The sequence below is a fragment of the Geotrypetes seraphini genome, chromosome 6 (genome assembly GCF_902459505.1).
Source record: "Geotrypetes seraphini chromosome 6, aGeoSer1.1, whole genome shotgun sequence".
NCBI lineage: Eukaryota > Metazoa > Chordata > Amphibia > Gymnophiona > Dermophiidae > Geotrypetes > Geotrypetes seraphini.
The window spans coordinates 109,358,346-109,370,661 of NC_047089.1; positions in this window are offsets into that span (position 1 = coordinate 109,358,346).

Consider the following 12,316-nt stretch of genomic DNA (forward strand, 5'->3'; position numbering starts at 1 on the left):
ACTATTAGTACTTATTAATATATTGATGTTAAGGTATTCAGTGCTGAATAAAGGTTAGAAACAGCTCTCAACCTTTTATATATTTCTTAGATGACATGAACCAGATGAAGAATTGGCTCTACAGATTGATGAGCAAGTCACGCCTTATCTTATTCATACATATTAATCTGCTAGATATTTCCTTACACTCTCTATCTCCCACTCTACTAGTGGTGAAAGCTACTAGAATTGCAGTAACTTACATGCCTTCCCCCTTTTTAGCTCTTCTACCTGTCTCTCTCTTTTTTTTTTGGTTGCTCAGCAACTGGTACTAGCAGACAGAGAGACTCCCAGCTGAGCTGTCATATTCATGTTAATTTAGCTTCTGCTGTGCTGAAACACTTTGTATTTATAAATAGATTATTATCTGCCTTATCTACCTAGCCCCCACATTCCATCCCTACAGATGAACTGTTATATGCAAAGGAATCCAAATACTGTAAAGGAGAAGATAGCATGACAGCTGGTCTAAATAAGATTCACCCTTCCTATAGCAAGAAATGATTTGCAAAAAAAAGGAGGAAATGATATGCAAGGTAGCACTGTGAGTAGAACTGATGTGATACAGTGTTTATTAAATCTGTAGGCTAGCAAGAATGCTGCCATTAATAAGTACCTAAGGAGTAAGACACTAAGAAATGATAATTGAGATTCACTGTAATAGGCAGTCCTTGATATGTAAATTTTACAGTCTAATGAAGACAAACATGCAGGCCCTGATTCTGTATAGTGCATCTAAATTTAGGTGTGGTTTGGAGGTCCTCATAGGCATGATTCTAAAAAAATTAGACTTTTACAAAATCGCACTCAGTTTGAGTTAGATGTCTACATTTGTAAACATCTTTTAGAGAATCACATTTTAGGCAGAAGTTAGATGGCCAGAAGAACATCTATAATGTTTTCATGTTTTATTATTATGACGTTGTTAGACTGGCGATTTTATGTTGTTTTTCATTAAAATTGTATGCTTTGAAATGCTGGTATAGGGTTTTTAAAAAATAATTTTTTAATGTCTTTTCTGCCACAGGAAGTGAGTAGGGTTTTAACCAGGAACATTAAGGTAGAATGCTGTAGGTCAAACCAGTGTGCCACAGAGTGAGCTAGTGAGCTCTATTACAATTGTAAAACTAGGTCTTATAGGCATTCTAAAGCAGAGTGTGGTTTGGGCAATCGATAGGCATAAGTTAGTTGGATGGGACATAGGCAGGCTTTGGACATCTCCAATGTGTTTTGCTAAATAGGGTTTTTATTTTTGCTTTATTAAGCTCAAAATACATGTACTAATGCACCACATAAACAGGGCACATGAATACAAAGATATTACATGCAAAACTTCTGTTTGTGTGGGAACACAGCAATGGTATTTGCAAATTTTAGAAAAAGATCCATTTACTGAGGCAGAGCACATGAAAAAGATAGCTTTATATTTCTTGCTTAAAAAGCTACCCTTTTTGCTGAGTAAACAGTGCTACAATGAGCTAATTCTTGAAAAAGCTGCATTAAGCAAGCAAGGCTCATGAAAAAATATATATATATTGTCGCCACACTATAGTCCCAGACCGGGACTCAACAGAACTCCAAGTGGCTGAACATAGAAAGAACACCAGCGTGTGACCCGGCCTGGAGTCACCCTGCAGAAATGGACTGACACCAAAATTTGGGAACTAAAAATCACACCACACCAATGATATATAAATGAAAAATACTTCAATTTTACTTGGCAAAAACCTAAATGTCAGGATGTCACCAACAAAGTCAATAATGCTCAATGCAAAACTCAAAAGAAAGGAAAATAAACAATTTAGGTAAAGTTCAAACTTTATCTTTCCTTTAGCTTCAAACTCAGTCAAAAATGCTTCTGAGGTAAGACTCTCCTCAGAGCCTGCATAGCCTGTACTCCAAGCAGGTTACTATGAAAACCAATACAGTTCTCTGCACTGTTCCACCATTCACAGTTCCTCAAAAATAAAGCCTCCAGCAGCAATTGTAGTTCTGCTGGGAATAGGAGAGTGCCCTAGGTTTGCCTTGAAAAAAGCTTTTCAAACAGCCTTCAAAATTCCCTCCCTGGGTGATAGCAAACCTCTCCCCAATAGATACACTCACAGCTTCCAGTATTCAAAAACAAAATGTAGAGTTCAAAAATAGTCCCAAACAAAAACTCCCAGTCAAGCAGGTCATTCTTGGCATCTGGTAGTTAAACCAACCTCCATCGGATCAGCATATTCAGTAACTCCTTCAGCCAAACTCCCTTCCAATTCCATTGGGGTTTCTTCATCAAGTAAGTGCAGATTCAGGGCTTCACCAGCCTCAGTAACCTCCATGGGTGTACAGCTCTCACCTCTGCTTGGACCAGGGGGGGCAACAGGGAAGAAAGGCCTTAACCTTCTCCCTATCCTGCCTGCCTGCCTGTTCTCAACTGCTGGCTTTTGTACTCTAGGGACACGCCCTAATCTAGCTGAGTCAGCTGGGTGGCTCTTGGGCTCCCCTGGTGGTGACCTAAATACTGCCTGCCTGTCTGTTTCTTAGGAATTTCAGGCTCCCCCTGGTAGTTAATCGGGAAATCAACATGATCAGAGCTAGGGGAGACCTTGCAAACTCCTTCCTGGATTTCCTATTGACTTTCGTGACTGCTTTTACTGGGACCTTGTCAGGCCCAATACCTGACTGGTCACAATATTCATAGATAACTTCATTGCCAAAAGGTTAAAAAAGAGATACAGACCTCAGCATGGCTTGTAGTTCATTGCAAATGGAGGAATCCAGCTGCAGAATGGTGACCTCGTGAGATCATCAAGGTGCACCTGGAAGGTAGAATAGAAACATAGAAATAGACGGCAGATAAGGGCCACGGCCCATCAAGTCTGCCCACTCTAATGACCCTCCCTATTTATCTTTGCGGATAGATCCCACATGTCTATCCCATCTGGCCTTAAAATCTGGCACGCTGCTAGCCTCAGTAACCTGGAGTGGAAGACTATTCCAGCGATCAACTACCCTTTCAGTGAAGAAGAACTTCCTAGTGTCACCGTGCAGTTTCCTGCCCCTGATTTTCCACGGATGCCCACTTGTTGTCGCAGGACCCTTGAAAAAGAAGATATCTTCCTCCACCTCGATGCAGCCCGTGAGATACTTGAATGTCTCGATCATATCTCCCCTCTCTCTACGTTCCTCGAGTGAGTAGAGCTGCAACTTCCCTAACCGCTCCTTGAGTCCCGAGACCATCCTGGTGGCCATTCTCTGGACCGATTCCAGTCTCAGCACATCCTTGCGGTAATGCGGCCTCCAGAATTGCACACAGTACTCCAGATGCGGTCTCACCATGGATCTATACAGTGGCATAATGACTTCAGGTTTACGGCTGACGAAACTCCTGCGTATGCAACCTATGATTTGCCTTGCTTTGGATGAAGCTTGCTCCACTTGGTTTGCAGCCTTCATGTCTTCTCTGACAATCACCCCTAAGTCTCTTTCCGCTTCAGTTCTTGTCAGGATCTCACCATTTAGGGTGTAAACCTTGCATGGATTTCGGCTCCCCAGGTGCATGACTTTGCATTTTTTGGCATTGAAACTGAGTTGCCAGGACCTAGACCAGCGCTCCAGTAGAAGTAGGTCATGCATCATATCGTCTGCCATTGAATTTTTGTCTGTTGTGCTTTTGCTCACTACATTGCTTAGTTTGGCATCATCGGCGAATAATGTTATTCTACCTCGGAGCCCTTCTGTCAAGTCTCTTATATAGATGTTGAACAAGATCGGGCCCAGGACGGAGCCCTGTGGCACTCCACTTATCACCTCTGACATTTCGGAGGGGGTGCCATTCACCACTACCCTCTGAAGCCTACCTCCAAGCCAGTTCCCAACCCATTTGGTCAATGTGTCGCCCAATCCTAAAGAACTCATCTTGCTCAGCAACCTACGGTGTGGTACGCTGTCAAATGCTTTGCTGAAATCCAGGTAGACGATGTCCAGGGACTCACCAGCATCCAGCTTCTTCATCACCCAGTCAAAGAAGCTGATCAGGTTGGATTGGCAGGATCTCCCTTTAGTAAATCCATGTTGGCGGGGATCCTGTAGATTCTCCTCGTCCATGATCCTGTCCAATTGGCGTTTGATTAGGGTTTCCATTAGTTTGCTCACTATTGATGTGAGGCTCACTGGTCTGTAATTTGCCATCTCCATCCTGGAGCCTTTTTTGTGGAGTGGAATGACATTAGCCGTCTTCCAGTCCATCGGGATGTTATCTGTACTAAGGGAGAGATTGAAGAGTGCGGATAGCGGTTCCGCCAAGACATCACTCAACTCCCTGAGCACCCTAGGGTGTAAGTTGTCAGGCCCCATTGCCTTGTTGACCTTGATTTTTGACAGCTCAAAGTAGACGCTGCTGGGTGTAAACTTGAAATTACTAAACGGGTCAACTGGTTTAACCCTTGTTTGTGGTTGAGGGCCGATTCCCGGCGCCTCGCGGGTGAAGACTGAGCAGAAGTATTTATTTAACAGTTGGGCTTTATCCAAGTCCGTCTCCACATAGTCTCCGTCTGGTTTTCTGAGACGTACTATCCCGCCCGAGTTCTGAACGTGAACATGAACTCGCAGGCCTTGAGCATGCTCAGATGCTCAAGGCCCAGCAGACGAGGAGTCCTATCTTCTAGAGTGTCCAGATGAGGGTAAGAAGCGGCGGGGGGTGCCCAACAGTGTTCCCTCTAAGCGGGCGGGTGTTGTGAGCAAACTTTTTTCACTGTGAGCTAAAAATATCGGGCGCCAGCAAGTTATGAGCCAAATAAATATGTTGCTTTCTACCACAGAACTTCCTTACGTTTGTATGGAATCTATCCCCTTTCAACTTTAGAGAGTGCCCTCTCGTTCTCCCTGCCTTAGCTACTAAGTCTATTCCCTTCAGTACCTTGAATGTTTCTATCATGTCCCCTCTCAATCTCTCTTCTCATTTCCTCCACTCAGATCTGATCATTCTCTGCTCTCTCTTCCCTTTTCTTCTCTGGTCTTCCTTCTCTATTTTCTGCCTCCATCTAAATTAAATTCTTTCTTACTATTTAGTCCCGTTTCCCTCTTTTCACTGTGTCTACACACAGCTTGTCACCCCTTTCCCTCACCCCTCCATTATCTTACTATTTTCTTCCCCCTTTATTTATCTCCTCCTTCCATCCAGTATGTGTTCTTTCCCCACTTCCATTCAGCATCTGCTCTCCCTTCTCAACTGACATCCATCTGCCTTCTGCTCTCTCTCCCTTCTTCTCACTTCCATCATCTGTCCCCTTCTCTCTCTCTCTCTCATCTCCTCCATTCCATCATCTGCCCCTTCTCTCTCTCTCTCTCTCTCTCTCCCCCCCCCAACTTCCATCATCTGCCCCCCTTCCCCTCACCTTTGTGGGTCACTTTCTTTCCCCTGAGGGTGGCTCATGTCACAGGGGAAGCTTTGGCCGAGCAGAACCGCTTGATTGACAGTGGAACTTACTTGATTGATGTCGATGCTGGGGCCCGTTGCCGTTTGAAGGGAAAAAAAAAAGGTGGAAAAAAGGAACCTGTAAAGGCGAGAGGAAGGGAAACCTCCAGGACAGCTGCTTTTTGCCCTCCTTCAGCGGCCCAAGAGTTCAGACCAGCAGCGGCAGCTCTGTATGCTTTTAACTTCGGCACAGAGCTGCCCCTAATCAATAGTTTAGCGCGGTTTCATGAGGCAGCCTCGGGGCCTTTGATAGCCGGCCCGCTTCGATGATGCGATGTGGGCCGGCCTAGCAAAGGCCCCGAGGCTGCCTTATGAAACCGCGCTAAACTATTGATTAGGGGCAGCTCTGTGCCGAAGTTAAAAGCATACACAGCTGCCGCTGCTGGTCTGGAGGTGCGGAGACAAGGCAGGAGGCAAACGCGGTGGAAGGCAGGAGTCCCGGCGAAGGCAGGAGTCCCGGCACAGCGACTGCAACAGGAAGTTGCAAGTCAGCTGACGCCGGCCTTTCGTTGCGGCGGGGACCGAATCCTTCGCGGACCGGCAAGATTTTGTTTGCGGACCGGCGGTTGAAGAACTGTGCTCTACACTGTGTGCGCTGTGACGAGAAACTTGTGCGCTGCGAGGTAATATTTTGTGCGTCAGCGCACCCCAGCGCAGCTTAGCGGGAACACTGGTGCCCAATTGTGTCGGGGGGGGGGTCGGATCATGGCGGGGGGGTGCCAGTTCGAGGCAGGGGGGTGCCGGATCGCAGGGGGGGTGCCTGATCGCAGGGGGGCCTTCGAGGGGAGCAATGCCGGTTCTCGGGGGGGGGGGGGAACGCATCAAAGTGAGTTTCCATTATTTCCTATGGGGAAACTCGCTTTGAAAAACGAGCATTTTGGATTACGAGCATGCTCCTGGAACGGATTATGCTCATAATCCAAGGTACCACTGTATATATATTTTTTTCATAAGCCCTGCTTGCTTAATGCAGCTCTTTCAAGATCTTGTACATTACTCAGAAAAAGATAAGCTTTTAAGTAAGCAATATAAAGATATCTTTGTCATGAGCTGTGCTTGTTAATGGATCTTTCCCTATAATTAGCAAATATCATTGCTGTTTGCCCACAAAAATAGAAGATTTTGCATGCAATATATCTGTATTTATGTGCCCTGTTTATGTGGTACGAAATACATGAAATTAACACCAAACTGAACAAAATCAGTGACTGGCTTCACAAAAATAAACTCTCCCTTAATATCGATAAATCTTGTGGCATTCTTTTTCCAATTAAGGATAAAAAAATAATAAAAGGAAAAATCTTCATTAAATCTTGTCCAATAAAAATGGAATCAAAAATAAAACTTCTTGGAGTAATCATAGACAAAGATTTAACCTTTCATGACCAGATCAGTTCTGTTGTAAAAATCTGCTTCTATAGACTTCGGCTTATCCATTCTATAACTTCTATTCTCAAAATTAAAGCTATCACAACTCTTGTTCATTCATTGGTCATCTCTCATCTAGATTACTGTAATTCTCTATATAATGGAATTCCTCAAAAAGAACTACGGCATCTACAGCTCATTCAAAATACAGTAATAAAACTTATTCATAAGAAAGAGAAATATGATCATGTTACTCCTCTTCTGAAAGAAGCCCACTGGCTACCTGTCACACACCGTATCACTTATAAATTACTAATGCTAGTCTTTAAAATCAAACTCTCACGTCTTCCACCCTTCCTGAATAAACTCATCATCCCTCTCTGTCCTTCACGGACTCTCAGATCAGCAGATCAGAACTTATTGTCTGTTCCCTCCATCAAAGAATTCTACTACACTAGGAAAACTAACTTCTCCGTAGTTGCTCCAACTTTGTGGAATGCCTTGCCATCTCATCTCCGCCATGAAAATCTTCTCGACAAATTCAAGACTAAACTAAAAACGTTCTTATTTCTTGAACTTCTCATTCTCAAAAGTTTGCCAACTGCTTTTAAGAAGCGACACCATCCCTAATGTTACATCCCCACCTCCCCTTTTCTTTTCAACTCTTAATTTTTTTTTCTTTAAACAATGTAACTATCAACCCCCCTTTTTTCCCATTTACCCCATGTTCATGTTTGTCTTTGTAAAATGTCTTTTAATGTTCACTCTCCCCCTTCCTATAAGTATTATTTTAATCTTTTATTTTATTTTAGCATTGTAAATCGGCTAGATACTTGTCGATGGTCGGTATACTAAAAATAATAAAACTTGAAACTTAAATGTATTTTGAGCTTAATAAAGCAAAAATAAAACCCCTATTAACCTATTTAGTGAAGTGCATTGGAAATGTCCAAAGCCTGCCCAAGTCCTGTCCACCTAACTCACATCTAGTGATCGTCCAAACTATGCTCCAAAGTAGACCTGCTTTAGAATGTCTATAAGACCTAATTTTACAATTGTTATACTGCTCAATCTGTGGCACACTGGTTAGACCTACAGCCTGTAGAGGTGTTTCCTTATTTGCACCTGAAGGTTAGGCCTCTATGACATCATCAAGCCTGAACCATCATTTAAGCTGAACCATTGTCTGTAAGAAATGCAAGAAGAGAAAGAAGAACACATCTTTGCTGTTTCTGCCTGATGCATTCTGGGTATGTATCAGAATGGAATTCTAGTCAAGGACATCCATCTATGCCTTCATGCATAGACTGTGTGATTCTTGGGGGAGTTATACTCCTAGGTTGTGTTTATCTCTTGAATGGCGCCTGTGTCTCCCAGCCTGTATGAGATTGTTACACAGAAAGGCTATTCATCTAAGTTCTGTTTCTGGATTGGTCCGAGAAATCATCTGACGAGGTCCAAGTGAAAAGTTGCTAATTATAATTAGCCTGTGCCGGGATGGAAGTGAACTGACATCTCATCACAGGTGTTCTGCAAGCATCTTTTTCATAATAATTAAGACCTGAACAGTTACCTCTTGTGATTCTCTGACTGAGAGAGAGAGAATTGGACCTTAAACAGATCTGAATTCCATCACTTCAAGGAAACTTTTGCTGCCAATAAATTACAGCTTTACCAGTGGCTGATGAACACTTGTTCCTGTAACCAAAGGATTTTCTACATCTGCTAAGCTGAAGAGACGTTTTCTATTTCACCTAATTTTGTGCAGAGGCCTAATTAGATGGTGAGATAAGAAACTTATTATCTTTAAGCTGGGGTTAGATAAGGGCATCCGATTGTGATATAGGATAAGACTTATAAAGCTACTCTTGGTGATAATCTGTAATCAATTGCTGCTAATCAGGGATTATTATTATTATAAGGAATTGTTTAGTGTGTGTAAGAAGTAATTTTACTTAGTTATCTAGAAGTGTGTTGTGATAATTATGTACTGAGTTTCATTCATGTAATATTTAGATATTGCTGCTGGCTTATGAATTATATTTTTCTATTTTCATAATAAAAGTATTTCTCATTAGCCTGGGTCTTCTGTCATGTAAATAGGCAAAGAAAGTTGAACCTGGATGAGATTTTATGGTTTTATGGCTGTACTTCACCAGGATGATACTGACTTGTCTGTTGCTGTCCACCTGCACGGTTCTGTCCCAGTTCAAGCTCAACTGCTACTCCGGAGTGACATCTCCATGATCAGTGAATCCTTTTTCCGTCAACTTCAGCGAACCATAACCGTTCCGTTTGTTAGGCGCCACTCTACTTACCTACCTATACCAGGTCAGGGTGTCAAGCCTCTTGTTGGGATTTGTAGCCTTCCGCTGACTCTGGGTTCTAAGACGTTCACTCATCACTTTTCTGTGGTGAGAGGCCTACACACATCTTTGTGTTTGGGATCTGATTGTCTTGTTCGTCTAGGAGTCTACGTTGATTTGGTGAACTGTGTGCTTTGGAGCAGATTACAAGACATCTCAGTAGAAGATGTGGACCTGATGGATGGTCTGAAGGCTGGACAACCTCTTCCTCAAGTTTGTGAAGTGGTCTGTGCTGAAGACGTCAAGATTCCTGGTCTTGTGCAGGATTTTGCTCTGCCTCTTCGTTTGGCCTATGGTCAACGCATGCTCGATGATATTGTCTTTTTCAACCCAAATCCCTCTTTTCTCGAGCATGGCCTGTCTCTAGGTGCTTTACCTTGTCTTGAAGTACCTAACTCTTATTTCCATGTGTTGATTGTCAATTCTCAACCTACTGAAGTCCTACTTTCTGCTGGAGAACCTTTGGGTTTTCTTGTGGGTGAATCTTTTCCTGATGTATTTGTTTATGTAACTGATTAGTAGACCGTAAATCTTTCTACAAGCCTTCCACCCTGATGTTGCTGGTTTGAATCTCCCTTCCTCCCTGTGATATCATTAACATGCAAGTACATGGCAGACTGTCACAAAAAAAGGAAAAGAAAACCTAGGAGCCCTCACCTAAGTGAAAACACCTGTGACTCAGTGGTTAAAGGTATCTCTTTCATCTTCTGAAGGTCATGGGTTCAAACACACACACACCCCTCATCTCCAGTATCTTTGCAGCTTCTTATTTGCTCTCATAAGAGAGTATGGATGATAGACTTTGCCATTTTCATCAGCACTCTGCCCTTCTCAGGGAAACTTATTTTTATCTTGAGATGGCTAGGATCTCCTAAGCTGTCATGGTAGGAACCCCTAACTAAAATAAAAGGAAGCACCTGTGGCTCAGTTGTTAAAAGTACTTCTTCCATCTTCTGAAGGTCATCAGTTCAAATCCCAAGGATAGTCCGATACCCCAGCACATATTCATTTTTTGTGACAATCTACTGTCTAGGTGCATCTTGATGATGTCACAATGAGGTCAAGATTGTGCATCAGATACATCCATTTGCTCTGAACTAAGAGCCATTGTGTTAGGAATTTATTTCTTTGTATGCAAAAAATGCAAAAGGTATGAGTTTTATGAAAACAGCAGAGGACCTGGACAAGTATTGAAGGCACATGTTTTGATATGTATCCTAGAGAAATTAATACTTTTGAATCAAGCTTGGCTTTTGAAATGGGGGTGTGGTTTATTGCCTGAGGTGTGTATGTGTGTGTGTGGGGGGGGTCAGGATCAGATAACTGGCACCTCTAGAGAGCAAGCAGGTGAGGAATGACACTATATAAAAACTCTGATAATTGGTGCAGATGATTAAAGCTCAGCCCAGGTATGTTTGGCGAAACATAGTAACATAGTAGATGACGGCAGATAAAGACCCGAATGGTCCATCCAGTCTGCCCAACCTGATTCAATTTAAATTTTTTATTTTTTCTTCTTAGCTTTTTCTGGCCAAGAATCCAAAGCTTTACCTTGTACTGTGCTTGGGTTCCAACTGCCGAAATCTCTGTTAAGACTTACTCCAGCCCATCTACACCCTCTCAGCCATTGAAGCCCTCCCCAGCCCATCCTCCACCAAACGGCCATATACAGACACAGACCGTGCAAGTCTGCCCAGTACTGGCCTTAGTTCAATATTTAATATTATTTTCTGATTCTAAATCCTCTGTGTTCATCCCACGCTTCTTTGAACTCAGTCACAGTTTTACTCTCCACCTCCTCTCTCGGGAGCGCATTAAAGGCATCCACTACCCTCTCCGTAAAGTAGAATTTCCTAATATTGCCCCTGAATCTACCACCCCTCAACCTCAAATTATGTCCTCTGGTTTTACCATTCTCCTTTCTCTGGAAAAGATTTTGTTCTACGTTAATACCCTTCAAGTATTTGAACGTCTGAATCATATCTCCCTGTCTCTCCTTTCCTCTAGGGTATACATATTCAGGGCTTCCAGTCTCTCCTCATACGTCTTCTGGCGCAAGCCTCCTATCATTTTCATCGCCCTCCTCTGGACCGCCTCAGGTCTTCTTACGTTTTTCGCCAGATACGGTCTCCAAAACTAAACACAATACTCCAAGTGGGGCCTTACCAATGACCTGTACAGAGGCTTCTTCCTTCTACTGACTACGCCTCTCTTTATACAGCCCAACATCCTTCTGGCAGCAGCCACTGCCTTGTCACACTGTTTTTTCGCCTTTAGATCTTCGGACACTATAATCTAAGTTTACTCACTGTTTTTTTGGGTATACCCATATAAATGATGTTGCAGTAATCCAGTGTAGAAAGTACTAGTGATTAGAAACATAGAAACATAGAAAATGGTGACAGAAAAGGGCCATAGCCCATTGAGTCTGCCCCTGCCAAGTATCCGCCCCCCTGAATTTACTCCCTTAAAGATCCCACGTGAGCATCCCATTTTCTCTTAAAATCCGTCACATTGCTGGCCTCAATCACCTGCAGTGGAAGTCTGTTCCACTGATCCACCACTCTTTCGGTGAAGAAGTACTTTCTGGAATCGCTATGAAACTTCCCTCCCCTGATTTTCAGTGGATGCCCTCTGGTGGTCAAGGGTCCCACGAGACAGAAGATATTATCTTCCGACTCGATGCGACCCGTGATGTACTTAAACGTTTCAATCATGTCTCTCTTCGTTCCTCAAATGAATACAGCCACAATTTTTTTAGTCTTTCTTCATAAGTTAGATCCTTGAGCCCCAAGACCATCCTGGTGGCCATTCGCTGAACCGACTCGATCCTCACAGGTGAAGACTGAGCAGAAGTATTCATTCAGTAGTTCGGCTTTATCGGAATCTGCTTCCACGTAACTTCCATCCGGTCTTCTAAGGCGTACTATCCCACCTGTGTTCCTTTTTCTGTCATTAATATACCTGAAGAAGGATTTGTCCCCCTTTTTAATGTTTTTTGCCAGAATTTCTTCCACTCGAAGTTTTGCCTCCCTAACTGCCATTTTGACCGCTGTAGACCTGGTCCTATATTCTACCTTTGCCT